The sequence below is a fragment of the Brachyistius frenatus genome, unplaced genomic scaffold (genome assembly GCF_029030835.1).
Source record: "Brachyistius frenatus isolate BFR_SWC_R1_liver_20210118 unplaced genomic scaffold, ASM2903083v1 Contig_27, whole genome shotgun sequence".
NCBI lineage: Eukaryota > Metazoa > Chordata > Actinopteri > Embiotocidae > Brachyistius > Brachyistius frenatus.
In genome coordinates this window covers 4,161,755-4,188,744 of record NW_027210626.1, presented here as the reverse complement: position 1 = coordinate 4,188,744, position 26,990 = coordinate 4,161,755, and the positions used below count along the sequence as shown (strand labels likewise).

Sequence of the window (26,990 nt, the reverse complement as noted above, 5' to 3'; positions counted from 1 at the left end):
TAGCTATACTGAATTACTTCAAATAATGCTGTTTCGTTAATTTGACGTGATTCAAACCGAAATGTACAATTAATTTGCCGCAGAACAAATGCCAGCAAAATACTTCTTGTAGCTAGTTATAACATTTTGAGCACTCACGGCAGCCCGCAGCCATTGTATGCATCACTCCAGTTGACGTTTGAGGATAGCAGCAGCCTCACTTTTGTATTCGCTGCATTATTTGTTTACGTCATGTTGCAGTAATTTCAATGTCTGTAAATGCAGATAACAAACTCAAGCTAGGAACCACAAACAGTCCGATAAGTATGGTAAGAGCGTCTTACCGATCGGAATCACATGGTGCAGCTTCATGTCAGTAAGATATACAACCCTGACACACTCACAGTTTTCATACAGTATGGCGCGCACACACATGATCCTTATTGATTACATATCATATTTAATTTGTCTCACAGTTGGTGTCTGTCAGATTTGCCTCAGGTCATACCACCTCACGTCTTGTCTTGACTGACTGGTAACAAATGATCATCCTCCTTGCTGATCTCCGCAGCCCGGCTGAGATAGCCCACAGAGGCTGGCTGCTGCTCCCATATAGATCTAATGTAGTGGGGAGATGACTTGGAGATAGATTCCCTCTGTCATTCTCCACTCGAGCATGCCAGACTCTATTTGAAGAGATGAGCCATGTTTGAGTTCGCGTCTCTAATTAGCCACGTAGGCCTTTGCCTTGTTCAGAGTTATTACACTGCCTAATAACAGCCGCTACAGAGCCGTGGAAGGAAATAACTAACGCTCATAGTTTACAGATGCCATTGTCTCAGAGTCCAAAACAAATGAGAACTCAGAATTGCATTTTGTAAGGATTTGAAAGTATGCAAATAGAATTATAATCAGATGCGGTATGTGTGCGCAAGTTAGAATGTGCCAGAGAAGTGGGTCTCAGATGATTAAGAGCTGCCTCTTTCCCCAGGCGTCTTTGTCTCTAGAGACACATCATCTTCCTGATAGTTTCTAGGCTGAGCTTCGGCCCTGCGACAGATGACAGAGAGAGACGCTCAGCTACTTTTCCTTTGTCTAGTTCAGGAGGGCAGGCCGCTGCATCTCGCTTTATTTATTTTACAAATGACCCTATCTGTAGGCATTGGTGTTTGACTTCACAGCTGGAAGATTGATAGGGTGTAGGACGGATCTGATCTCCACACTCTTCCTTGCTATCTGTTGTCATCCCCCCCCCTCACAGACACTTAAAATGTGTGACATTAGTTCCAATACAGGTATTTTTCATCACTTGCCAGCCCTCATTGAACATGCCGCTAATCACATTTGATCTGGTCTACCTTTCAGTTCCTATTCTATTAAAAGATACCTTTGTGTAATCAAGAAGCCTCTGTGTGTCTTTCATTTCTTTTTTCTTCAACAGACAAGAACATGATCCTTCATTGCCTAATTAACCAACACATGGGTTTGTGGAGGAGCGAAAATAAAATGAAGCATTGATTGTCCTCCGAGTAGAGGCAATTAGCATCTTTTCCTTTGTGGCACGCAACATCACAGGTTGCCTAAACAGTTGTTTCTTATTGTTGCCCTGGTGCTTTGGTTTGTTCTGTTTTCATTTCTTCTTCCCTGGACTCCTATGGAGACTGACCTATATGGAGAAGAAATGTCAAGCGTAAGGCAGAGAGCACATGAGAGAGACAGCAGAGAGAGGAGACAAAAGCAGACCAAAGCCTGCACTCAGATCCACTCATGCAGGAAATGGAAAGAAAAAATAAGCTCCACTCTTTTTCTCTCAGCCCCTGGAGAGATCACTCCTTCTCACAGTTACATGTGAAAGCGGTCAGATGTGTGTAAAGTGCCACACCTCTTCTCTGATTGTTAACCAGATCAAAGCCTAATTAAAATCTACAAGAACATGTCTATCTACGCATGTTCGATAGCAGAGTTGTGATTTACAAATTCCAAGGGTGGATTTTTTTTTTTTTTTTTTTTTTTAACTGTTGTCAAAGGCCGACTTTATAACAACAGACTAGATCAGTACAGGGCGATACCGGACTATGCATGCAGTTATTCATGCAGTTTCTTTGTTGTTATTCTGTTATCACATGCACGTATCGGGCCAACCCGTTCTTATCACATACTGCCATGGACACTGATATATTCTGACGAAGCCCTCTGGCATCAGAGAGACACGCACAAGGTTGCTTTAGTTTAGGCACCAAAACTACCTGGTTAGGTTTCGGAAAAGATCATAGTTTGGATAAAAAAAATATCCATGTTTTTTACATAACTAACGTTATTTATGTTAAGTTTGCGATGTTATGTTAAATCCGGTTTGCAAAGTTTATTTTCTTACATTACTTAAAATAAGTCCACACTTTTGCTTTTTTCATGGGCTCGAACACCCGTCTCCCGGGGGAAAGTAAAATTGTTTGATCCATCTAACTATGCGGTGTTTTGTCACTCATCATACTCCGTCACATGAACTCCTTCTTCACTTCAGGTGTTCACGGCACTGACGCTAAAGACCATCTGGTACATACGTCTGTGATGCCCTGGGAATTAGAACTGGCTGATTAGGCTCTGGCCTTAAAATTCAGGAAGGGAATAACAGCAGCCACAAACTCTGACACCTTATTAACAAGTCAAGCACATCTTAGAGGTCATCACAAAAAATGTAAAACTGTTGTATATGTTATATGCCAATTATTAAAGTCTTTAAAGCAGAATTTATCTGCAATGAAAATTAATCAGCACTGAGTTAGGTGTGGCTGGTACATCCGAGGTCAAGGAAAATAATTCATTTTTTTCTACATCACCCAAGGGAAGGCGTGATAGGTGCTGCTTCTACATATAGCTTTTGCTGCGTTCGCTTGAGTTAGCAGCAAGAGGTTGAGTCAGGTGACCGTTCAACTTTTACAGCCCACTGTTTTGTGTGCAATTACACCTTCAACGATCACGCTTTTGAATGAATTGTCTAGATACAGATCGTTTTAACTACAGATGACTTAAGTTAGTGACGTGAACCTTCAGCAGCAGAATCAAATGATTTAATACTACATAATCACAAACAAGAGGAATCTTATACTCAGCTTACACCTGGTATTAAAATGCAATGCTTTGTTTCAAGTCAAGGTAGTAAGTAGTGCATAAGAGCTATCATTCACATAAAAGCTGATCGTCAAGCCACAAAGCTTTTGCGAATTGTGTGTGTGTGTGTGTGTGTGTGTGTGTGTGTGTGTGTGTGTGTGTGTGTGTGTGTGTGTGTGTGTGTGTGTGTGTGTGTGTGTGTGTGTGTGTGTGTGTGTGTGTGTGTGTGTGTGTCAAACAAGCAGTGAGAGCAGTGTTTCAGGAGTTATACTGAGAGAACGATTAATGAAGACAGACGAGACAGACAGTGGAGAAGCTATGCACAATAATGACGACTGCTTAAGAAAAAAGGTGCCACTTCACCTAAAAATGTACATAATTGCCACTGGAGATAAGACGCGGAAGATTTTTGACATTTATGATGTACATCTAAAAATCACATCCCTTGTGATCCCGCTTTTGGAGATCATACTCACTTTTTAGTGGCGTTGGAATCTCTGCAGTATAAATGTATTTCATCATATTAATGGCAGAATGACTTTTTTTCCTTTTTTCAACTAACAAGACGGCAATAAAATCATGTTATTGTAAGTGTTTTCATTTGAGTTGACAGTAACTGAAAGAATTGACACTAAGCCTCTGGGATATTGTGTTCTGTCTTTACTCTTTGAAGATCTGGCTTTGATAATAGACACACATGCTGGCACTTATCCACAGCAAATACAGACTTCTTAACACTAAAATGTACACCGCACCTCGGTTAGCCCCTGTCTAAGCCAAGTTGTGCATACACAATGACTGAAAACACTTAAAGCAACTCCGATTACTTTATGACCTAAATATCAATGCAATAAGCTGAAAAAACAATTATGAGTTTTTGGTAATAATACAATGACCTTCAGTTAACCTTTGTCAGGCCCATTCAACTAGCGGCTCATGGGCTCGATATGGCTCCTTTGAATTTGTTCTGTGGCCTGCAAGAGGCAGTCTGGCATGTGAGTGATATGATGTCTTCGCAAAGTGGAACTATTTTGTCTTTAGACAGCTTTTGGAAAACCTTCGAAAAGCAGAGGTTATGTCTATTGCTGTGGACGAATCAACCGATTGCGCCGATATGGCTCAGCTATGCATGTCAGGGTTTTTGATGGAGTGCGCTTTCAGGAAGAACCTCAAGAGCTTACTCCGTTGAAGCGTCATGCTACAGACGAAGCGATTTAAAAAAAAATATATATATATATATATTTGTAAATATATATATTTGTCTCGTTGTTTTAACGCATGTAAACTGGATTTAAGCAAACTGCCTGCTGGTTACTGATGGTGTTCCAGCTACGATCACGAGATTGCAAAGCCATAGCCCCACATATGCAATTTTTACACTGTACAATTCATCAGTCTGTTTGTGGTTATCTGAAAAACACCATGCACACCGTCATGAATATTATGAATTTTATTCAATCAACCTCCAGCCTACAACATCGCCTTTACCGTCTGCTGCTTGCTGACATGTTTGCCTAACACACTGACTCGCTCATCCATAACGATGTCAGATGGCTCAGCAAAGGAAAGCTTCTGGATCGTTCCTGTAAACCACCATAAGATTGTGCTTTCCTTAGCACCTATAAACAAAAACAGACAGCCAACCTCTTGGAGCACATGCTGGGTGAACAGTTTGTGGCAGATGTTAACTTTCTGTGTGAACACTTCACCACTATGAATCCAAAAGACCAGGGGCGGAAAAGACAAGCACTGATTTGGTTAACAGACTTTGTGCCTTCAAGACAAAGCTAACGACTTTCACAACAAACCTAATGGCAACAAAATTGCTGCACTTCCCAAAACTTTATGCATTTATTCAAGGCAGGTAATGTCTTGAAACTACGGTGAAATAGAAAAATCAAGGCGGTGCAATTTCTCTCCCTGACTCAAACAAACTCAAAATGACGGAAGCCTGATATATATGATGGTCGAGTGGTAAATCACCTGATTGAGGCATATAAAGCTATGCTTGTAGAAATGCAAAGACTAAAAATCTGTTTTATGGTGATTCAAACAGGCCAGCTCATTGTTAGTCTGTGTACTTTTTCAGCCTTTTTACCTTTAAAAAGTATGGATATAAGCACTTTACATCTGCTTAAAATTGTTTTTGCAGTATCATGAACAGGTCCATTGACTGTTAGTCTGAGGGAACATCTTGTTTTCTACATTTGTGGAAATAGACTTGTCGGTAGAATACCTCATATCTCCTTGGTGTTTTTCCTTTAATCAAGCCTTGGAACCAGCTTTTTAATTCTTCTGTCTGCACCAGCTGCTGCCTGGATTTGATTAAATTAAAGTGAAAGAAAAGAGATATGCAATTTTCTAGTTTATTCCTTGTGGTTAATTATATGTTAACAGGAGCCATTTTACCCAGCCCAAGTTAAACTCAATATATTTCTTTAAAGAGGTATTTTTGGTGGCTGTTGTCATTTTCTGTTGTACTGTTGTTATACTGGATGTTCTCAATATTTAGTTTATTTTTGTTAATATCAAAAGGGTGACCATAATAGTGTATTATTCGGCACCTCACTTTAATGGGGCCTAATTTTAATTGGCCAGAAAACTATGGAGGTTTAGGTTGTGTGTTCTGTGGACTCGGCGACTGAGTGGCATCATTTCTGACTCCAGGTACTTTCATAGTGGTTCAGTGGTCTCAGATTAAAACATACAGTCTGAAAAATCAACTAACTTAATAACGTACATAAATATGTCCATTCAGTCTCACATTTGACATTGAGGCCAGAAGAAAACTGATAGCATTATTTTCAATTCATTTTAGATTCCATTTGACCTTTGATCCGTCACAACTCTCGTGTTTGTTTATTTGTGAACATCGACTCATGACCATGTCCATGAAGTAGAAAGTGTAAGGTCATGGCCATTGTCACCTCTGCTGGGTATCGACCGGCTGCTACTGTATGCACTGAACAATGTGTAAGAGACCAAGACCTTTCTAAAGGTAATTTGTCACATCCATAAGTAACTAGCTTAAATTCCACTGAGGGTCCATATTTCAGCAGCGTCTGCGGGTGAAATTTCTCAAGCTGCCAGATCGCAACAACACTTCAAGCGTCAAGGGGGACGCTTGAGGTCAAACGTGGAACTATACAAGGTGCTCTGTTAATGATCACCGTTAGCAGTGGCGCCTTTCCAAGTCACACCAGTGGTACTATTAATCCAAGCTTTGAAGGAAGAGTTGGACATCTCATCTTATTTACCATCATTTTAAGAATTAGATATAAAGATCGATACCAATTATGTATTTGTGTATTAAGTATAATGCTCGAGCCAGGAGGCTATTAGCTCAGTTTAGCATTAAGACTTAGAGGCAGGGAAAGACGCTTCTCTGGCTCTTTTCAAAGTTCAAAAAGATGCCAGACAAAATATACAAAGTGTTGGTAGTATCTCATTTGTTTAGGGAATGACATGCTTTCACTATGTCTTAAAAAATGGCAATGACCTTCTGGTAGCGGCAAACTTTCAGAAATGACAAAAAAAATGTCAAAAGTACTGAATGTCACCATATGAACAACAAACCTGATGTTTTGTCCATGTCTGTTGGCATACAAATGAGGTACATTGCGTTGTTATTTTAGATGGCCATGCTTTTGTTGTCTTTATCATGAGGTAAGCTAGTTATTTTGAAGCCTCACCTTATTTGCTTTCTTTCAACATCTGAATATTTCAAGGCCTATGCTGATAGTCTAACTCCTGCTTCTTTAATGCTTCTTTTCCAAATGACAGAAAATGTTATCACCTGTAGAGAACAGTTTGACTCCAAAAAAAGGCAGAAATGTCTGAAAGTATAAAATTCAGGAGGGAACAGGCAAAGGAAAAGGCATTACTTTGAAAAAAATGAAAAGTTTCAAAAAGCACAAACATTAAGCTGAACCATACACACCAACTCAACCAGTATCTTCCAGCAGTGCAGCAAACCACATGACAATATAAGAGAGCCACAAACATCAACTACCTCTATTTCAACAGCGACATCAGAATCACATTGCAGGTACCATTTAAGTGTCTGTGGCCTTAGTTGATGCTCTGCGACAGCAGCACACATACTGAATTACCAAAGTTCAGACGGAGGCTGACACTGTGTTTTGCAATCCTGACAACTAAAGCATGTTTTTGTGGTTCTGCTTATATAAAGACACACTTAAAGCACTTGGTAGGTTGGGAAAACCTGTGATGATGATAAAGCACTGAAATCATCAGTCTCCGGTATATCAAAGTAATGTGATTTTCATTGTGATATAAAAACATATAAAAAAAAAACCAACCTCTGCCATCATGTCTGCTCTAAAGCCTATAAAACAGAACAAATTAGTTGAATATGAAAATACTGGGTTGCTTAAACAGCACCTTTCTATGTTGTGCCATTTTTCAGCTGTATCTTTGTGGTCTTAAATTTGAAAGGGAAGAAGCAGAGGTGCTACAGTTGTTTTTTTATCCACATTTTGCTATCAAGCCAGTGTATATCTGTTTCCTCTGTGTTTGGATGCTGTGCATATTAAAATGACATTTTCAATTAAATACTAGAAACTAATCTCAGCTAATCAGACAAATGTGAAATACTCAACAGTCACACCGAAGCATGTCAACATCTTTAATTATGATCAATACGTAACTAATTGTCATTCTCTCTCTGTTGCTCTGAGTGCAGCGCTGCATCCTGGTCAAACAGCTAACAGGAACGACCTGCGGCCTGGATGTCAGCAGCTTCACGCAACAGTTCACCTGTGAAATAGTCAACATCTGTCAGCAACAAGAATCAGTTGCTGCTGTGACGAGTGACGATTTAGGTCTTTGTATTCTAATGTCTGCCCAACGGCAACTCATCACAAACAGCATCTGACGTAATGATTCCTTCACCTTCAATACCACAATATGCTGCAAGTCATCAGAGATGCGCACCGCTGCAGACTACGCACGATCCTTACTTTAAAAAGGCGACAGTCACAGAGGCTTAGAAAAACTCATTATGTAACTGAATTTACTTGCTATACGGTTTTAAAAAGCAGTTGGAGCTTGTTTTCAAGGTAAATCTCACCAATTGACAGAAAAGTCATGTCTGAAAAATGTAGTTTAAAAAAAAATAATAATAATAATTCTGTTTGGGTGCTTTTATTCCATGAGTAGTTTTTACAGTCAAAAATGACCACCTTTGCTGCATTGTTTGGCAGAAACAGAAATGACGTAGCTTCACATAAGCAGACTTATTTCAACCGTACTGTGCCAATGTACTAATGTATGTTACATTAGGATTGGGTAAAAATGCTCTGGCTGTTTTTTTTTTTTTTTTTTAACCAAACACAATCATCTTGGGCGGGGCCAAGCCCATGACGCAGTGACAGTGCAAAAAAGTGTCAGCAGGGAGGGGACTCCTTGCAAAAGATGAAGAAAACCCAGCCCGGTTGCCTTACTGTAACTCTAACCTTCCATTTTCAGCATGTAGGTTGCTAGCTCGGAGGGGTACGTTATTTCCCATTGCAACCAGGATTTTAAAAACAGTTGCACAGAGATAAAGGAAGGGGAGGACAATGTTCAATGGCAGGTTTATACCAACCATCATCTGGTGAATGAGACTTGAAAAGGTGAGACTTCAATAAAGAACAAGTGTATAGTTGTGAGTTTGGGAACATGTCCATTCATCAAATGGACATTTCCTCGCCAGACCCCCACACAAGATTTCACACGCACAGATCTCAACCCACTTTCTGAATTTTCCAGGAAGCGAAAGGGGGAATGGCGCCCTCGCGACAAAATATTATATCTGTAGGTTTTGGGAAAAATTGTCATTCTTGCAAACAACTGTACCATCGTTTCAATCTTAAAGTATATTTGTGTTGCAGCTCTGCTGTATAAAGCTTCCCTCGGTCCACGCTCACATTTTACTCTGTGACACGACAACGACTGACTCTCTGTGAGGCTCTTGATCAGAACTTTGATCATGACGCTGGTGAGGAGGTCAAACTGTCAGACGAAGATCAATCTGTCAGACGAAGACGCTTTAGAAGAGGAAGTGTCAGAAGTGGAAGACAACACAGAATATTATATCCAGACCATGATACAACTGTGAAGGAACAATAAAGCCATGATAGGGAGGGCCTTTATGAGCCTGTAATCTTCCGACAGAGAACAATTTAGAATTTGTCCTGGAGAGGCGGACTGTCAACTATTAGGTCATGAAATATGACCTGTATGTAATTTATTGATTAATTGTTGCAGGTTACTGGCAAACACTCATCTAAAAGAATGACTGTGTGATGGCCTCTGGTCGGGTTTTCCAACATCATAGCTATGTCAGCCTAAACTTTTTTTTTATAGAGTTGATGGAGGTGAATCCAGGATGGAAGCAGAAGAGGAGCTCGGAAACATTTCACTCAAACACTGCTGCTGCCTCATTGATGAGAGACCAGAGTCGGATCTTGATTGATGTTGTTTTCGTATTAGTTTTTTGCCAAAAATGTTTATTTGTTTCGGTATAATTTGATGCATTTGAGTTTAATTTGTTTTAATTAAGTTTTAGTCAAAACAACTGAAAACAAATGAATGAAGTTTTTATCAGGGACCTTTGAATTCTAGTTTATGCTTTTACATTGATGATAAACACAACACAGGCAAATTCAGCTAAATGTCATTTTAGTTTGCCGATGAATCACACAGACTGCAACTTACGTTAAACAAAGATAGATGAAAAAAAACAACAACAATATACCCTTTAAACCAAAGAAAATTGTCCTTAAATCGTATCAGTTGCCTTTAAAGAACTTTGGCTGAGTTTATGTATTTTGTCTTTATCTTGTGAATTGTCAGTGTTTGAGTCCGATGACTATAACAGAGGACTGGTCAAAATCCCTTTTGTTTTGGTTCAGATGAGATGTGGATGATTTGTGTGGTAAGTCAGAAAGGACTCTTTAAGTGTATGTTTTTGAGCCGGTACCTGTCCAGGTGACAGGCAGGATCCTTCCGCAAGGTAGATGGTTTATCCGGCTGTTCCCGGGTTGATGTAGATCTGGGCTCCTGAAGTTCATTCGTCATGAATGTGAATACTCGCCCTGAATTGTTGACCTTTTTCACTGGATCGTGTCATTCAATAGACCTGACCTGCATTTAAAAACGGGTTTATAATCTCTATTTTACTTTGTTATATTTCTTTACTCTTATGTTGTACAAAATCATGGATTTTGTATTTCTCTTTTTATTTTAATCAAAAATACTGCTTAACAAATAATTTAATCACATCAAGCAACATTAGGACTAAATGGCTGAAAACTCCACATAAGAAGGACATTTTATTGACATGTCCACTATTACATTGATATGAAAGCTTCAAGCATCAAAAAAGACACTGCAAGCAATGACGTTGTTAGGAATAAAACTGGACAATTTGGTGTACACCTTTCTAGGGCAGAGAATGAGAAGAAACACATTTTGAGGAAATGGCCTTTTATTTTACAATAATATTGTTCTAAAAGGTCATTTTAAAGTTAGAAGATGTTGACGGCAGGTTTGTATACGTACTAAAATAGCCAGATATATCACAATTTATTTCAAAAACCAAGCTTAAATCCGTCAAAATGCTTTGACTTAAACATGTGGAAAAAAAACAGGCTTTGTCCAATGGTTAGTTTCTTTTCTGAAAATGTATGCTAATTAGTGCAGGTTTATTTAGATAGAGCCTCATTTGTATATTCAAAGTAAGATTTCAGAAAACTTGTAACACACCAAAAAAAATTGTCTTAATATAAGTTATCAACTTGGAAAGTTTCATGGTTATATCTGCAATCTAAAACGTTCTTAACTTTCCGTATCTATGAACTCTATGAACAGTTTCACGGTTACATGATAACTCATCGATTTTAATAACCGTTTTGACATAGTTCAAACTGTTTCTAAACTTTTAAACAGATCAGTGTTGTTAAATGGAGTAACTAACTCAGGGTAAACATGACGACTTGGAGTGACTCTTCTCTCCGCTTTACGGCATTTGGCGACCAGCGTTACGACGCATTACTTCCACTTACTGTTGGAGTGTGGATCAAAGTTATCTGTCCTAAACCAACCAACATTTTAAGAGAAAATAATGATTAACTTGGAGAAACTCCCTTTGTGCCTGTGAACTGCACTGCAAAACGTCCTGTCAACTTTTTAAGAGAGTGGAAGTGGGTGAAACAAAATATTTCACAACCATAGTATTTCACAATAAATAAGCAAAATAATGCATTTTAAACTTAAGTCAGTACTTCACTTGTTTGGAACTCTATTTGTTCATATTTTAACCAGTTTTGTCCATCTAGGTTACAGAAATATTTTGAGAAGGCAGCTGTCAACATCTTTGTGTACGGTTACTACGGTTACAGTTGGTTTTCACATCTACAGCAAAGTTTGTAGAAAAGGTGTTCATGTCCCTTTGCTCTGCAGTGATACAGCCGATGGACTTCCAGTCATTTCCAAACACAATTCATTCAGGGGTTGATTCACTCCTCTGTTGAGCAGAAGACTGAGTACTATCTGGACTGATAATACAGCAATATTTCTTGAGCCAACATCTAGAAGACGATTTACAGTGCTGGCATTAATCCTGGGGCCTATTCAATCTCTCTGATATAAAATGAAAGATGTGCACCTAAAATAAATATTACATCACCATCGCTTTTACATCAGCATTGTTATGCTAATTTACAGCGAGCTGTCTGCATGTTTTGAATGTGTTTTGCTGCTGTTTTTTGTCGAACTCGTAACACGTAATTGTAATTTGTGCATTAGTTTACTTCATAAATGCGCTTTTTCCAAGAACTGTTTACAAAAGACAGCGTTACTGATAGACATATACCATTACTGTATGCACGGTGTTTCTTATTAACAATAGTATACCAGATCAAAAAGCTAAGCGAAGCGTTACTCTAAATATACAAATATTCCTTTCTATTATTGTTTTATTCTCCATTGATCAAGAACATTATTTTATTATAGGTTTTTTTCTCCATCATATGCTTCAAATGCAACACATTGATTTGCAAGCCGCACACAGAAAACATTACAAATTGTAAATGAGTGTATATTTACATATGCACCATGTGATGGCTGGTTTGTTGACTGATTCTGAACCTGCATTGATTTAGTAATGCTGTTGCTGTGTAATCGAGTTCAGATTTCCTCAGTCAAGTAAGGACATGGAAGTGAGATGTGCTGTTTGTATGTGATGTTGCAACAGAAAGTTAAAGACCTGTTTTAATAGCTCAGAATGTTGTTTCATTTCATTTGATCCCTCATTGTTAAAGACAATGAGGTCCTGCATCAATATGGCTTAAAACAATCCTTTGGACTTAGTGTTGGCACCGGAGAGAAATTATATTTCTGGACTGTTAGGTTTTTGGATGGAGTGGCAGCTAGCTGTAGGCCTGAACTGTCTGCCAAGGGACCAGGGCCTGGAAGCAGGCAATAGGCCCTAAGTAGCGCTAGATGGGTCAGAAGCACATGAGCTCCTCTTGAGAATGAAGGCAGCAAAGTGGGATTAGCCAAAGCCTCTTGCTGTCTGAGGCAGGTGTGACACAGTGTTTGCCTTGATATCAAAATTTACCTATAATAGGTGTAAAAGCCATCAAAGAGTAGCAGCAGCTCCATGGAGAGAATCATCCATGTAACCGGTGGTATCAACCACTGTATTTTTGTTAAAGGAGAAAATAGGATATCCGAGTATAACGCTTCAGGTGAAGGATTCTCGGACCTCAACAGGGTTCGCTCTGAACAAAAATGAAAGGTTCCTGTGTATGCAGGCAGTAGTAGGACCACAAACCTTGGAAATGTCAGACAAAACAGCATCAAAGGTTTAAAAGTACTTTGCAAAAGCAAAATGGCAAATATGGGGGCTAAAATCAGAAAGTCCATTTGTCTATAACTTAGTACTTTTCTATTCCATCTCAGGTTTAGGTACAAATCTGAATCAATTTCTATACGACTTCACTCACAACATTTTCAGTGGTAGCAGTTGATTAAAAGAGAATTTTTCAAACAATCAAATGCTTGAGATTTGTCAACAACATCCACACCTGAGTGGATTTGTTGAAAACCATAGTTTTGACGTTATTTCAGTTTCCAGATGATTTGCTCTCTCCGCCTTCATGATCCAATAAAAGAAAGAAAGATTTATTTATTTTTTAAACATTTTGAACCAAACTATGCAGCAATAAAATGAATTATGAGTAAGAAAAGCCTCTGTACTCTGTACTCTGAAATCTTAACTTTCTCATATCGATTAGATTTCACTAACCAGGCACATCCCAGTGACTTTTTTTTAATTCCACTTTAAATCCAATAAAATATGATTTCTTAAAATAAAAAATCTGAAATCAAATAATCTATTTCACCACCTGACAGCTTTCTTAATGTTACCTACTATATTTTGGCCATTCACCAGTATTGGATAAATATCTGGGATCATTACTTCTAGAATCTGACGTTTCATCTTTTTTAAAACAGTTTATTTTATCTCGGTCTTGTGGATGTCAGAATTGAAAGTGACATTAAAGCTCCTGCCACACAAGGCATGCTCGACAACCTGCTGGAAGGGAGACAGTTGTGCACTGTTTTGCCCAATGAGCCTGGCGATTATGTCTGTAAAGGGCCATCAGCAACGGCAGTCCTGACAAGCGACGGGATTAGCGAGAGATGCAATTAAGGCCTCAACAGGGAATCTGCGTCTGACACACACAGATAGGATTGTCGCTGCATCTCCGCACATACATGCATTATTCTCAAACTGTGAAGTGGAAAGCTCACCTTGAGTCACATCAGTTGACTTCGCCATCAATTTATTTGTCTGTGTCTCGGAGTTGGTGGAAAGCCCGGACGTTTGGTTACTGGCAATTACCTACTGCATTCACTGTTGCAAACCAATTATCACATGCAAATGAATGAAAGTGGTGTAGGATTATCTCTGGAATAATACATTAAAAAATGACTAAGATTAAGTAGAACTGACACTCGGAACCTTCAATACGCATTGGAATGATCCATAGTTCAAAGCCTATTTCACATTAGATATTCAATATGCAAACAAAAGTAGAAAATGAAAGCAATATACCTGAGCTGAAGAATAAGGTTAGGTATGTCTCATATCATATTCATTTTTGAATTATCAAGCAGGTCACTACAGGTGAGATTTCAAATGTATTCACTGTGCAGGAAAAACCAGCAGGATGGAAAAAATGTGGGATGAGTTGGAAGCACTGCGTGAACAAAAATGCAGCCATCTGACTCATAAAAGTGAGGCTGGTCTGATGGTGTAGGGTTATCAACACAGGGGGCACAAACAAACAAAAATGCAGGGTCATCCAATGTACACCCACATATAATCCTGTGTCAGAGTATTGTAAAAGTGCTGTGCATGAATCTGTTACTCCGACTGGACTGTGTTTCATATCTCACCAGTTTTTTTTTATAGCAGTGCCACACCAACAAAGGAGCCTGACAACAAACATTAACGAGACAAAATTCAGAAGATTCAAAAATATAAGTCATTTGTAGATAAAGCACAATTTTATGTACTGCAAAAAGCCTATTAACAAATATCTTCCCCTACTTATGAGCCGTAACACAATGCAGCATTGTCAACGATGACATCTGTACATATGCAACAAGAGGTAATTTGCACCCGTTCTTTTAAAAGACTTGGATGTGGGTAAGATTCAGTAATTTCCACGCTCTCTTCACAAAAGAGGCCTTCGACCTGCCAATTTATCCGATTAGGCCAAAACTTGCGTCATGAACAAAATTGCTGAAACTGTCAGTGCTTCAATGCTGCAAGCAAAAGATGCAGAGACTGGTGTCGATCTTAGACCACAGCCTGATCAATAAGTTCATCAATACAGACAACCACATGATGGTGAAACTTTACTACAAAGTTTAAGTATGAAGTAGGATCCATATTGAAGCAACTTTAACTCACTGCATACTTCAGACTATTAAAACTCTGCAGCCACTCAACAATAAATAAATCCATTATGTGGTTACTGTGGTCTACAAAAACTACTTGATGATTTAGTGAAGAGTATCAGGTCTTACATTTCCAGTTTGTGCAAGCAGATGAGCGTTCGCTGTGCTGCATATAAAATAGACAGCAAACATGGCTCTGCTTTCTGAGAAAGTTTTTTGATTGCATCCAACCCTATAAGTCTTCCATGTCCCCAGTGCTCCCAGCTCTGTTATGTGTGTCTCCAATTATGACTGCCTCCCTCCCTGGCTCACCCAATACTCCCATCCATGTCCCCTCTCTTCACACACTCACACTTCCACATTTTCTCAGCTAAACTGTCACTGGATACTCTATATAGTGTGCAGAGACTCTGCTCATCCCCATTGTAATGACCTCCACTGAGACCCGCTGACGCTGTTTGTAAATCCCCAGCTGTTTGTTCGAAGACTCTCCTTTATTCATAATAATTTGTGCAACAGCGCAGAGTGCAGATCAGCCGCTTGCTTTCAGTTCACATGCCTGTCGCAGAGACGCCAGCATCCAGATGAGGGGTCATTAACTGACGCTATAAAGGCCTATGTCGCACTGCGTCCCGAAACCTTTTCAAAGACCATCTCAAGCACTGCTGAAGCTTGTAATTAAGACCCCTGCAGAGACTTAGGAGATATTCATATCACATAAGATCTAGTGTGCACAGGCTGCCGGAGGAGAAAAACATTTACCTCAGCCTCATAGTGCTGATTAAAAGAATAATGTGGGGATTTTTGAAGGCTCTGTATCTCCCACCTGCTGTCCTATATTGCAAAAGTGTGTCAACACCAACAGTAAACACAACCATTAATCAACTTGAGCATGTCAGCGGTCCAAGGTAATGAAAATCCAAAATTATTAGTGATAATAAATAACACAAATAGAGCCAGTTCTATTTACAAAAATAGAACCGAAAGTAAAATCTTGCGCTAAGCTAGATTTCCATGTAAACTTCCATCACATGAGCCCTCATCACTAAGTTTAGCTGCAATAGAGGTCAACAACTCTTCTCCACTTAATGAGATGCAGTAATGAACAGAAACATACATACATACATACATAATTTCTTGAAAATGATAGTCATGCATATAACGATTAAAAATACTTGCTTGTTTTCAGTATTGTAGGTTTAGAAAAGTGATTGATACATGGTAGAGGACCGATATAAAGGAACACATTGATCAGCGATGTTATAGCGACACTTTAATGGAACAACATTCCAGAGCAAGAAGCCCGATTTTCATCAACATAATGTCATTTAAAGGACGTGCCTCAATCATTGTGCAATCAAAGAGCCAAAACTCACTTTCAATGAACATTTTCTTTCCAAATGTTGTAACTGTGAATTGTGTTGAAACATGATGCATGTGAATGCTCAATTATTCTCAAACTTTTAACATGTTAGATGTTTCTTTCTTTTTTTTTTGTAAAAAAAAAAAAAAAAAAAAAGATCAATATTTGATTCATCTCCAATATTTAACAAATGGGCGAATGATTCTCAGTATGTAATAAATGTTGAATTCTTTTCAAATATTTACTTTGTGTGTCTGAAGCATTCCACATTTGATGAATTTTTAATTTCTTTGCAATATTTAAGATATGTGCGGAGTATTTATCACATTTTGCTCAGGGAGAATTTAACTCATCTTCTGTTAAATGTTCATGTTCAACAGCAAATGTTTTGGGTCATGAAATTGACTTTCTCACTTCAGTTGATGGGCTTACGACTTAAGTATCAGTAAGTGGATAACAAAGCAATATACAGACAGTGTCTACGACTAAGGACAACAATTAGTAGGGCGACATTAGATTGGGAATCGGACAGTCTAGATAAGGGCTGTGGATAGATTTGTGTGTGTAGTTTTCAGTAAAAATGTCAGCACTCCTCTGCCTTCTTTGGTCTACGAGTTGTTCTTGCAAAGTTTTGAGGTGTTTTTGGGCTCATTATCCTGCTGCAGCATGAATCTTTCTCCACAAAGATGCAAACCACCACCGGGTGTACAGTGTCTCTGAAGAATGCAGCGCTATACTTCTCCTTTGTCACAGCAGAATCGATTCTGTGCAGGTGTCCAACTGCCGAGACGGCAAAACACCCACAGACTTGAATATTCCCACCACCCCGTTTCACTGTGGGTTTGATCCACTGTGGTATCCCTCTCTGCCCTGCTCGTCTCCTTACATACACCCTTCTGTAACTGCCATTAATCTCAAACTTGGAAATAGGATTTTTTTTTTTTTTTTCAGGCATCCACTATGACATGCTGTTATGTCTTAGCCCACCCCGAATGTTTGGCCTTGTTTCCCCTCCAGAGAGATAGTTCAGAGTCCTCTACTTGTCATCTGAGAGCACCACTAGACCGCCTCCTTCTGACAGTACTTTGTTGTTTTGAGTCTTGCCTTCTCTATTTTGAATTTGAATTCTTCTGAGGGTGTGGTCACTTTCTGTCTGCCTGATCCCACTTTGCATACAACTGATCCAGTTTCTGCAGAGTGCCATCCACCCCCTCCCCTCCCCCAACTCCAAACAGTCTAGCCATGGTTTGATAGTGAGAACGCCAGTCTTTGCTTAGAATAACAACTTCTGACTTCTGACACTTTCACGTAATTTTAATGCCATCGATCTTACTGTAACATTGCTACTTGATTAGCAATGTTCTGCTGGACATTTGAGGCAGAGCCGCATTTAAAACAAGTGAACAAAGGCTGTTGATTTAGTGGAACAAACCTCTGATGAGTAAATAAAATCCACCCGAGGATCATCTGAACACTGCATCAGCAGCTCAAGGAAATAGTGGAGAATCTTAATTAATCTTAATTCCACTTTATTATACATCAGGACTTTTTATATTTTCCAATTTTTGGAAACTTCATAATTATTTTCAGGTTTACAAGAAAATATGACACATTTTTGAAGTGGTCTAAAAATTTTGTGTCAAGGACTAATGATATAGCGGGGATTACATGTCCTGTTCTTCATATCCAGAGGCACCAGAGGGAGTTAAACTCAAGCAGCTGGCTCTGGTCGAGGCTGCGACAGTCTGTCTAAGAGTGACCCCTCCCACATTATACATACTTATTCACTACTGTGGATATGGAAATATCGCTAAGAGTATCTTTAAATAGATTAACAACTACGTTTTAACTGGAATGCATTCAAATTACAAAAATTACTCCGAAAATGTACAAGTACTACTAATCCTAAAAACCAGTTCAGAAACAAAGCATTCTTCAAGGATGTACATTGTATCTTCAGTAAATGTCACTGTTCCCCTGATGTACATGAAAAGCCTGCACTTAAAAGTTTCTAAAAGTGGGGAAAATTGGCTCTCTAATGACATGCTGTCAGCAATGACTGTCAGTGGCCAGATGCTTGCGTACAGCCTTAAAATGAAATTGGCACTTTACAGCAGCATTCCTGCCAGGCCCAAGGACTCGCTACCTCCTATTTAATCTGTCACACACAGCCATTACACTCAACAGTGAAAATTACGAAAAAAAAAAGACCCGCATCCTTCCAAGAGACTCTGCGTGCTCTGTTGTTGATTAAAAACAAATTCCACAAAGTCATTGAAACCCATTTGAATCAATTTGGAGCTGACATGTGGTAACCCTCAGTAGCAGCCACAGGTTCTCTGGCATCTTCAGGTAACAGAAGAGTCATCACTGTGACACTACGGTATTGCTGGTAAGCGATACTAATGGGAGACAGTGTCCACTGGTTCAAATTTAAAATTATTTATAAAAATTATTTTTCACTTAAAGAATATGAAAATCTATTGATGAAATTACATCAAATGCACAAACCATATGACGGCACTGATGTTAACGTAAAATTAGCAAACGTATAACTGTTTGTTGGCTTGTATCGTCTGCTACTTTCATGCTTTTTAATTTGTGATTCACTCATCAACTGCCTGGTAACCAGCTGATGAGTAATTACATATTCATACATGTGTAAAGCAATTCTATTTGCATTTATATGACTAATTACACCTTATATTGGCACTATTTTACCTAATTTCACAAAAATGGTGTTGATGGTTTCAATGGAATAGACTGAATGGAATTAAATATCACAATTACTGTAAATTAGTCATTTTCAATCATATTAACATGTTTCTTGGATTCTTTTAGATTACATATAGACAGCCTATCCAGAAAATGACCCATATTTTCTAATAAAATGGGATAAGGATGGTATAGATTGTGCCAAATTGGATGAGAACAAAATTACATCATCTGCATGTAAAGCCAGCCTGTCCTTTAATCTTACTAATTTAATTCCGGGAATATGCTAATGAGATGTGACAGCTACAGCAAACTGTTCTCTGGCTAGAATAAATGGCAACGGGGAAAGACAGCAGCCCTGACGACACCCACGATTAAGCATGAAATGATTAAAAATTATGTTTTTGCTTAAGACTTCCGCAGAGGGGGTTAACATACAAAATCTTCATCCAACTACAAGGCAAAATAAACATTTAACACTACGCAAATACAAGAAATATTGTGGCTAAATTGGGTTTTTCATTTACAGCATGAACAGTATGGACAACCCTTCAGATAATATGAAAAGTCCTTCATAAAACTTGAGTTAGTCCATGGATTCAAAGAGGCTAATTATAATTCAAATTATCTTTAAAGAAATATGTAAATATCTATACAAAGTCCATCTGAACCTGCTGCCTTTCCTCCGTTCACAACGGTTGTTACCTCTCGTACACAGCGTCCATCTCAGACTGTTTGTCCACCGATGAAATATGTAAAGCAGGCTCTGAATAACAAAGGTTTATATAATATATTCTAAAGGTGGTGGAGATTTTCTCAGGGTCGGACAATATTTCTCGTTGCTTTATCTTGATTTCATTAATTGTTTGGCAGCTCTGGAAGCCCTTATTACAGGCTAGTTGACCCTGATTTCCCCCCTGGTCATAATACGACTGTTTCACTTGCAAGAGAATTGTTAAGAGATCATTCATTAACTTGGTTTTTCACCTTGTTCTCAGGAACCACTCAGCTACTTCTAATTCTTTAAAATGTTCTTACCATTTTTTATTGTATAATTTATTAAATTACCTCAGACGTCAGATTTAAAAGTAATCTTTGTCTCATGGACAAAGTTGTTCGTTTTTTTTAGTAATCTCAACGTAATGCTCTATATTTGATTCTATTAAATTAAAAAAAGGGCTAATATAACCATCTAAAATTGGTTATTTAAAAAGAAAATTTTATTTATCCTTACTCTACTACAACTGTGTATAATTAAATATGTTTGACAGGGAATAAGACAAGCACTATGTCTAGGTTTTTTTTTTATTCTCTTTTGGTGTAAATTGTTTTGTATCATTAAGCCCAGAAAGAGGAATCATTAAAGGGTCTGTTGCTGTGCCACTGGTATTTGTGCAATACTTTTAATTGACAGACTCACACAATACTCACATTGCTACATCTATGTACTTATTTACACCGGTTTTTTTTTTTTTAAATCTATTGTACGCACCTTTAGACATTTATTGTTTTTATTGTTTATTGTTGTGTATATTTAATCTTCATATTACTCTTTGAGTAATAGGATTAAGTGTACGTTCTGAATACTGTCTATGCACCATGTTGGAGGGAACAATTGCCGTTTCATTGTGTCTGCAAAATGACAATGACGGTCTTGATAGCTTGATATCATTCTAATGTGCAGTTGAAGTCTCCACCCATTACTGTAAACCCATTAAGTGAAGACAGAGTGGGGAATAGACCGTCAAAAACTCTCTCTCATGTTTGGACTATAATGGTTGGTTCTCTCAATGAATGTGTTTCTACAACAGTGCTTTGTGCAGAAGGAGTGGATCTCTTCCACATACCTCTGGAATGACATGTTAATTAAGTTAAGGATATTGCTCACAGGGCGTCCTTATTAGGGAGATTTACCATCAAAGCCATGTGCTTTGAATGACACCAAATATCGCTTGGCAGCCATTAACTATGACCTTTCCTTTGGTGCTGGCTGGCTTTTATGATTGCCATTATTGAGATGTGCTATTATCATTGCTTTTACAGCCACATTTTTCTTCCAGTTATCTGAAGACATCAAACACTAAATAACCGTGCAAATGCTTATGCTTGCCCTTGTGAATGCGTACAGCAGTAAATCTAGAGTATAACGGGGATTATTATTACGGTAAGAGTGCAATTAGTGAATTAGCTGTATTGTCTGTTGTAACTAACCTATTCACTTTTTAACACAGATTTTTTTTTTTTTTTATCATCGAGATTTTGAAGAAACTCAAGTTAAATACTTTTGTTTTTCCAAACAAAAAAAGTGCTGTAATCTTAAGTGTGCAGGAAGAGGATGTAAAGAGCGGCCCCTCTAGGCCTCATAAAAAGCAACATTCAGCTCCTATAATTAAACTTACCTCCCCTTCTGAGTTGTGAGTGAGGTTTTGGGAACATAATAGAGGCTCCGCAGGTCCTCCATCAGCCTGATATTGGCCCCCTGCATTAGCTACGAACTGAACTGAAACTCTGCAGGCTGCAACAATCAATAAAGACCTACGTCATACACTGGAAATATCTCCTCTGTAAAAACAGTTACTGTTTAAAACACGACCGACCACAGGAGAAATACTTGACCTAAATGCATCAAATGCTGAATGACACGACAGGTGATGGTGTAATCCTTTTCAGTGGTCCCAGCAGACTGGCTCAGTCACACCAATTACCTGAGAAATCACCGAGTGTATAAAGTGAGAGACAGTAGGCAGGATTGAAATAAGGAGAGTATGTGTGCTTGAAATGTGATCTTTTTCTTTAGTTTCAGAAAATGTACCTTCAGATAACAAAAATAATCTATTTATGGTGAAAGTAAATAGAGTCGATATTGCTAAGCTATTTTATTTTTTATTTTTTTATTAATGGCATTTAGCTGCATTCAGCTATTTAACCTCAGGGGGGAAAAAATGAAAATCCAGATACTTCCAACTCAGTGCTGAAACTAGTTCAGCCCCGAGTTGTCTTTGCAGACAAATTTTGAGGAAGGTTGTAGGAGACACATGTCAGAACAACTTGAACATTCACTTTTTTTTACTTCAATCGTCTAAATTTACAGAGCAAACTCTTCACTGGAGGTTGGTATCAAAAATAAGTAGAAAATATCTAAATTTAGAGATCCTACAGGAACTACTGTATCAATATGGATGCGGCTGATGCAATGGCCGTCAAGTGTCAAGTGAAAACATTTTAAATGTGCTCTAAGACTATTTTTAGGGTACACAAATAGGCTGGAATGCATTTTGACTGTGGTGCAGTGTGCTCTTTGGATAATGAACAATGTATTAATAATGTGGGTCAAAACACAGGCACTGCAAAAAAAAAAAAAAAAAAAAAAAAACTTGGCAATCAGTTCAAATGCCAACAGTTGGTCCCTGGTACAGTTTCCAGTGGCCTTTAGCCTAAATGGCCCAAAGAAAGAGAAGAAATGCAGGACAGAAACTCTGCAAAAAAAAAAGTGAAGGGGAAAAGGTCACCGCTGCAATAGGAAAGCTGCTTTTAGCAATGTTTGTGGAAGTTTTGCTTCCAGTGGTGTAAATGATGGGCTACCAGGGCCAGGAAATGAATCACCGGTATTGATCCGTAACCCTATTAACCCCTTTTTCCAGTTAGACTAATCCAGATATATGCACCTTTAATGACCATTATGGTTTCTATGGAGAAAATAGGTGTCACTCACTTCTGAGATGTCCAGGGCAAGCTGGTGTGATGTGATGTATCCCAGGAGACAAACTCGTTTCTATCCAGCTGCTCTCTCTCCACACTCACGTCTCCGCAGCGTCTCCATCTCTGCTGCTATCAGTTAATGAAGCCCAGTCTGGAGCATGGAGCAGCACTAAACCATTCTGCAGGACACACATGAGGAGCAGAAGGGGGGATTTGTGGACAGCGAGACACTCACTGGCAGTTAGCCCGGAGGCATCAAACTTCAGTTTACAATCTGATATAGTCCATGTTTGACTCTACATACCAAATGGAAAAGCCTAAATATGGTAATAGAATATATTGCCCTGAGATTTACTGGATGTCACAAGCGAGGGCACCAAGGAGGCATGTTGCTGAAGTGTAAAAAACATCTGAAATTGAGTTGGCAGCAGGATCTCTAAAAGAAGCAACTGACAAATGTTGAAGATAGCTGGGGAGGAATATTCCCCGAAGGTGTCTGAATTGCACCAATAAGGAAGGAGTTGAGCCCTGTGGGTGGAAGGTGCAGTCAGGTTCAGTGAATTCCACACAAGCCTATCAGTCTGAATATGACTTCTCCGGAGGGAGTGGATCCCCCACGCTCAGCTGTCTGCGGTGAGCTGTTTTTCTCTCTGGGGGTAATTTGTGGCACTCTGTGGTGAGACATCAATTCTTTCTGACGTGTAGAGAACATAGGAACATTTAAAAGGCCTTTATTTGTCATTGTTTTTTCCTTAGACAAATTTATTACAGTGGACGTGGCTGGCCTTGAGACACCCAGCTCAGGATTATTGTACATCTTTGTCATGCTCATGTGAGTTGCTCTTTGAATTGGTAAATACAGACTATCTCAGTTGAACAAAAGAAACACACTGACCAGTATTTTGCATCCCAGGGCCCTCAGGTCTTTTGGTACTGGCCTTTTAATCACGTGCCAAATGAAAACTACAAACCTATGGTGAGGCATCATTTAGTCCCTGTGGTCCAGCCTCCCTGAAGACCTGAGGGACACAGAAAGTGTTGACATTTTTAAGAGAAAACGCAAGACCTACCGTCTAGCCTATTCAATTTTCTATTTATATATTTACCGGATTTTAATTCTTGGTATATGTTGTGTACATATGTGAGCGTGGTGGAGTGGGGGTGAATCATTTTTGTAAAGTATTTGTTACATGTCATTTGATTGATTGATTGATTGATTGATTGATTGATTGATTGATTGATTGATTGATTGATTGATTGATTGATTGATTGATTGATTGATTGATTGATTGATTGATTGATTGATTGCTATTCTGATGTTCTTTCACGTTATTTAATACCACATGCTAAAAATAATTGCAGCACTCGACTTTCTGACAATTGTTTTAAAATGCTTAAGGGCACAGAACAAAGTGATGAATGGCACACTGGACAAACTATCAAGTGGGCTGCATTACAAATTCATCAAATGTGAATATGACTGAGTTGAAATTCACAACACTGCAAAATATATTAAACATGACACCTAATTTATTTATTTATTTGATTTCATGGCAGTTCCAGCCATCTTGACAGTTGGCAGCAAAGTTAAGAATGAACACACAGTGCAGCCAGCTTCCATGTCAATTTCACTTGGTTTCTCAAACTTCCCGCTTGAATAAATACTCCATCTGCCTGTGCTGATCTCATCACCAACACTGCGTTTAATCCCCCTCCTTAGACAAATCAGACCATATTCGCCAATGATTCTCTTCCAAATCAGATGACATTCTGGATCTCACCAGGGGAATCAAACCTCACTAAGTCTTGAACAGCTTCCAAGGTGACATTTTCATCTGAGCCTTTTCTCTCAGTGTACTTCTCTTATCCCCCTTTCTCGGCATTGTTAACAGCAGTGGTGCACGAATCAGGCCTCACATGATATAATCAATTTTTTCTTGGCATATGCACATTTCTATGTACAGACAAATACACAAAGCTGCGTACATATGCACACACGTAACCCTAAACATAACAGACTTAATATCATCGCACACAATTGCATATGGATGTAGATACAGACATAGACAGACACACAATTTAACTTACGCAGACACAGAAACACACACATAAGCGTTTTCGACCATCTCCCAATCACTGACAAGGGTAGAGGAAGCTCACAAAGGGGTAAACCAGCACCGGGGAAAATGCCAAGTGTCTTATTAGTGGTTTAGTGGAGATGGCTGGGAATCAATGAGCGACCCTACTGGTCACAACACAGCACTCCCAAAGACACACACATCATGGCACTCTCTCTGCACTATCCATCACAACAATAACAACAACAACAACAACAAAAAAGAAAACTCCTTCACAGCTAAAGACTTTCTCTCTCTTATCCTCCTTCTGTTCTGTGCTTTGGGAGAGACGCGAGAGCGCTGCCAAGCAAAGACATGAGCAACATAAGGAGTCCCTTATTTTCTGCTTTGGTCCTCAGAGATGACTCTTCTATTCCACCTCCATACAGCAAAAAATGTTTTTTTTTTGTTTTTTTTACAAAACTTATTTTTTTCCATATTGTTCTCAGAACACTTTCACCAAACCAAAACTTTTTTTTTTTTTTTTGGTTTTAGTTGCAGCTGGTGAAGAAATTCTAGTTTATGTTTTATCCCATATGCACATGTTCTTCATCCACTTGTTTACAGCAACGAGGGAAGAAATTCTATCAGTGCAAAGAAACTGAGTAATCAGCGACTCAGTGACAGATAGTGTTTTTTTCAACCCAGTAAAGACACAAAACGATACCGTGTCATTGACACGATTTCCCAGACATGGGCTTCAGGTAAGGCACGAAAACTCTTTAGTTACAGCTCGGAGAATATCATGGCTAAAATAAGTCAAAGGGTTAGTATTGTTATGTACATCAAGTAAGTTACTTCACCCAAGTTAAACATGTTACGTTATGTAAGTAACTTGCAATTTTTCTGAAGAAATACACATCAAATTTGACTTTTTGACAGATTTGAATACTACTGTTCTGAAAGTCCTGACTTTGTTCCATTCAACCACTCCAACCTCCTCTCTACATGGACCTTATTGTTTTTAGTCCTTCTTCGACAGCTAACATGATTATATGGAAAATACATTGTATACAGTAAGAAGTGTATGTTACAAAACTGTTAATAACAGTGTTAATACATTTTAATTTAAAATGCATGAAAAAAATGCAGCTCTGACATTTTAAGAAACACTGTTAGTTGGACACCACTCTCATGTTTGTAGGATACATAGGAAGCTAAAGTTAGCTTGGATTAGCACAAAGAGCAGAATCTGGATGGAAAGCCAATTATGTTCATATCCTATACTGCTGTATTAATAGGCCCGTGGTCATTTAGATAAATGCACTTAGCTGTATTAGGTTTTAAAATGATGTGCTACAACTCTAAAATTATAGTAAAATCCCCCCATCATGAATCATGGGTAATTGATACTATTTGCAGTCAATTCAAGCAAATGTTCAAAAAGAAGAGATTATAATTTGCCCTTGGCCCATCAATGCCTTTGTTTTATTCCCTCTAATCATGCAAGAGGTTTCCTGAGTATCTCTCTTTCTTTAACTGACTCAATTACACAGATTTACTCCACACAGCTGCAGCAAAGAATGACATCCAGTGTGACTAATGAAAGATAGAAGTGGTGATGTGGTCACAGCCCAGCCAAGATGACACATTTCACTGTTTTGCCTTTCATTCCTCTGCCTCTTTTTAATCATTAGGCAAGCTGTCGTGAAGTTAGTGAAGGAGGTGGGATAAACAAGGTTATTCCACATGAAAGGTGTGCAGACTGCATGGCAGCGGTCTGACAGACAGGTAAACAGCTGGTGGCTAATGGTGTTTCTGAAGGAGAACCGCTGCGATTCTGACCAGCTTCCACACTGCACTCCTATTTTTTTTTTCTGCTCTTACTGACTGGGCTGCTCATCATGGCTTCCCTGCTTTACCTTTGCCTGTGCCTGCACTCAGGCGGAAAATGAGCTCTAAAATGCTGAAGTGGCTCAAGGGACCCACTGTTTGGTGTTACTAAGTAAAGCCCGGCCACTAAAATAGCTATTTGTCAAAAACGAATCCCTCAGACACTCACTGGCTGCTCCAAATAATGCTCTGCTCAC

At 38.8% G+C, this 26,990-nt stretch overlaps 1 long non-coding RNA gene across 2 annotated transcripts; it reads right to left on the bottom strand.

Moving 5' to 3' along the window:
- Positions 1-706: 706 nt before the first annotated feature.
- Positions 707-23,864, bottom strand: LOC138620862 (uncharacterized). Of its 2 annotated transcripts, XR_011310906.1 has the most exons (5): positions 23,815-23,864; positions 22,857-23,022; positions 21,761-21,849; positions 21,544-21,659; positions 707-1,645 (listed from the first exon to the last, which is right to left on the bottom strand). It is a non-coding gene; the product is annotated as an uncharacterized lncRNA (long non-coding RNA). The 2 variants fall into 2 exon arrangements; XR_011310905.1 differs by having other exon boundaries at positions 22,857-23,850.
- Positions 23,865-26,990: the final 3,126 nt, after the last annotated feature.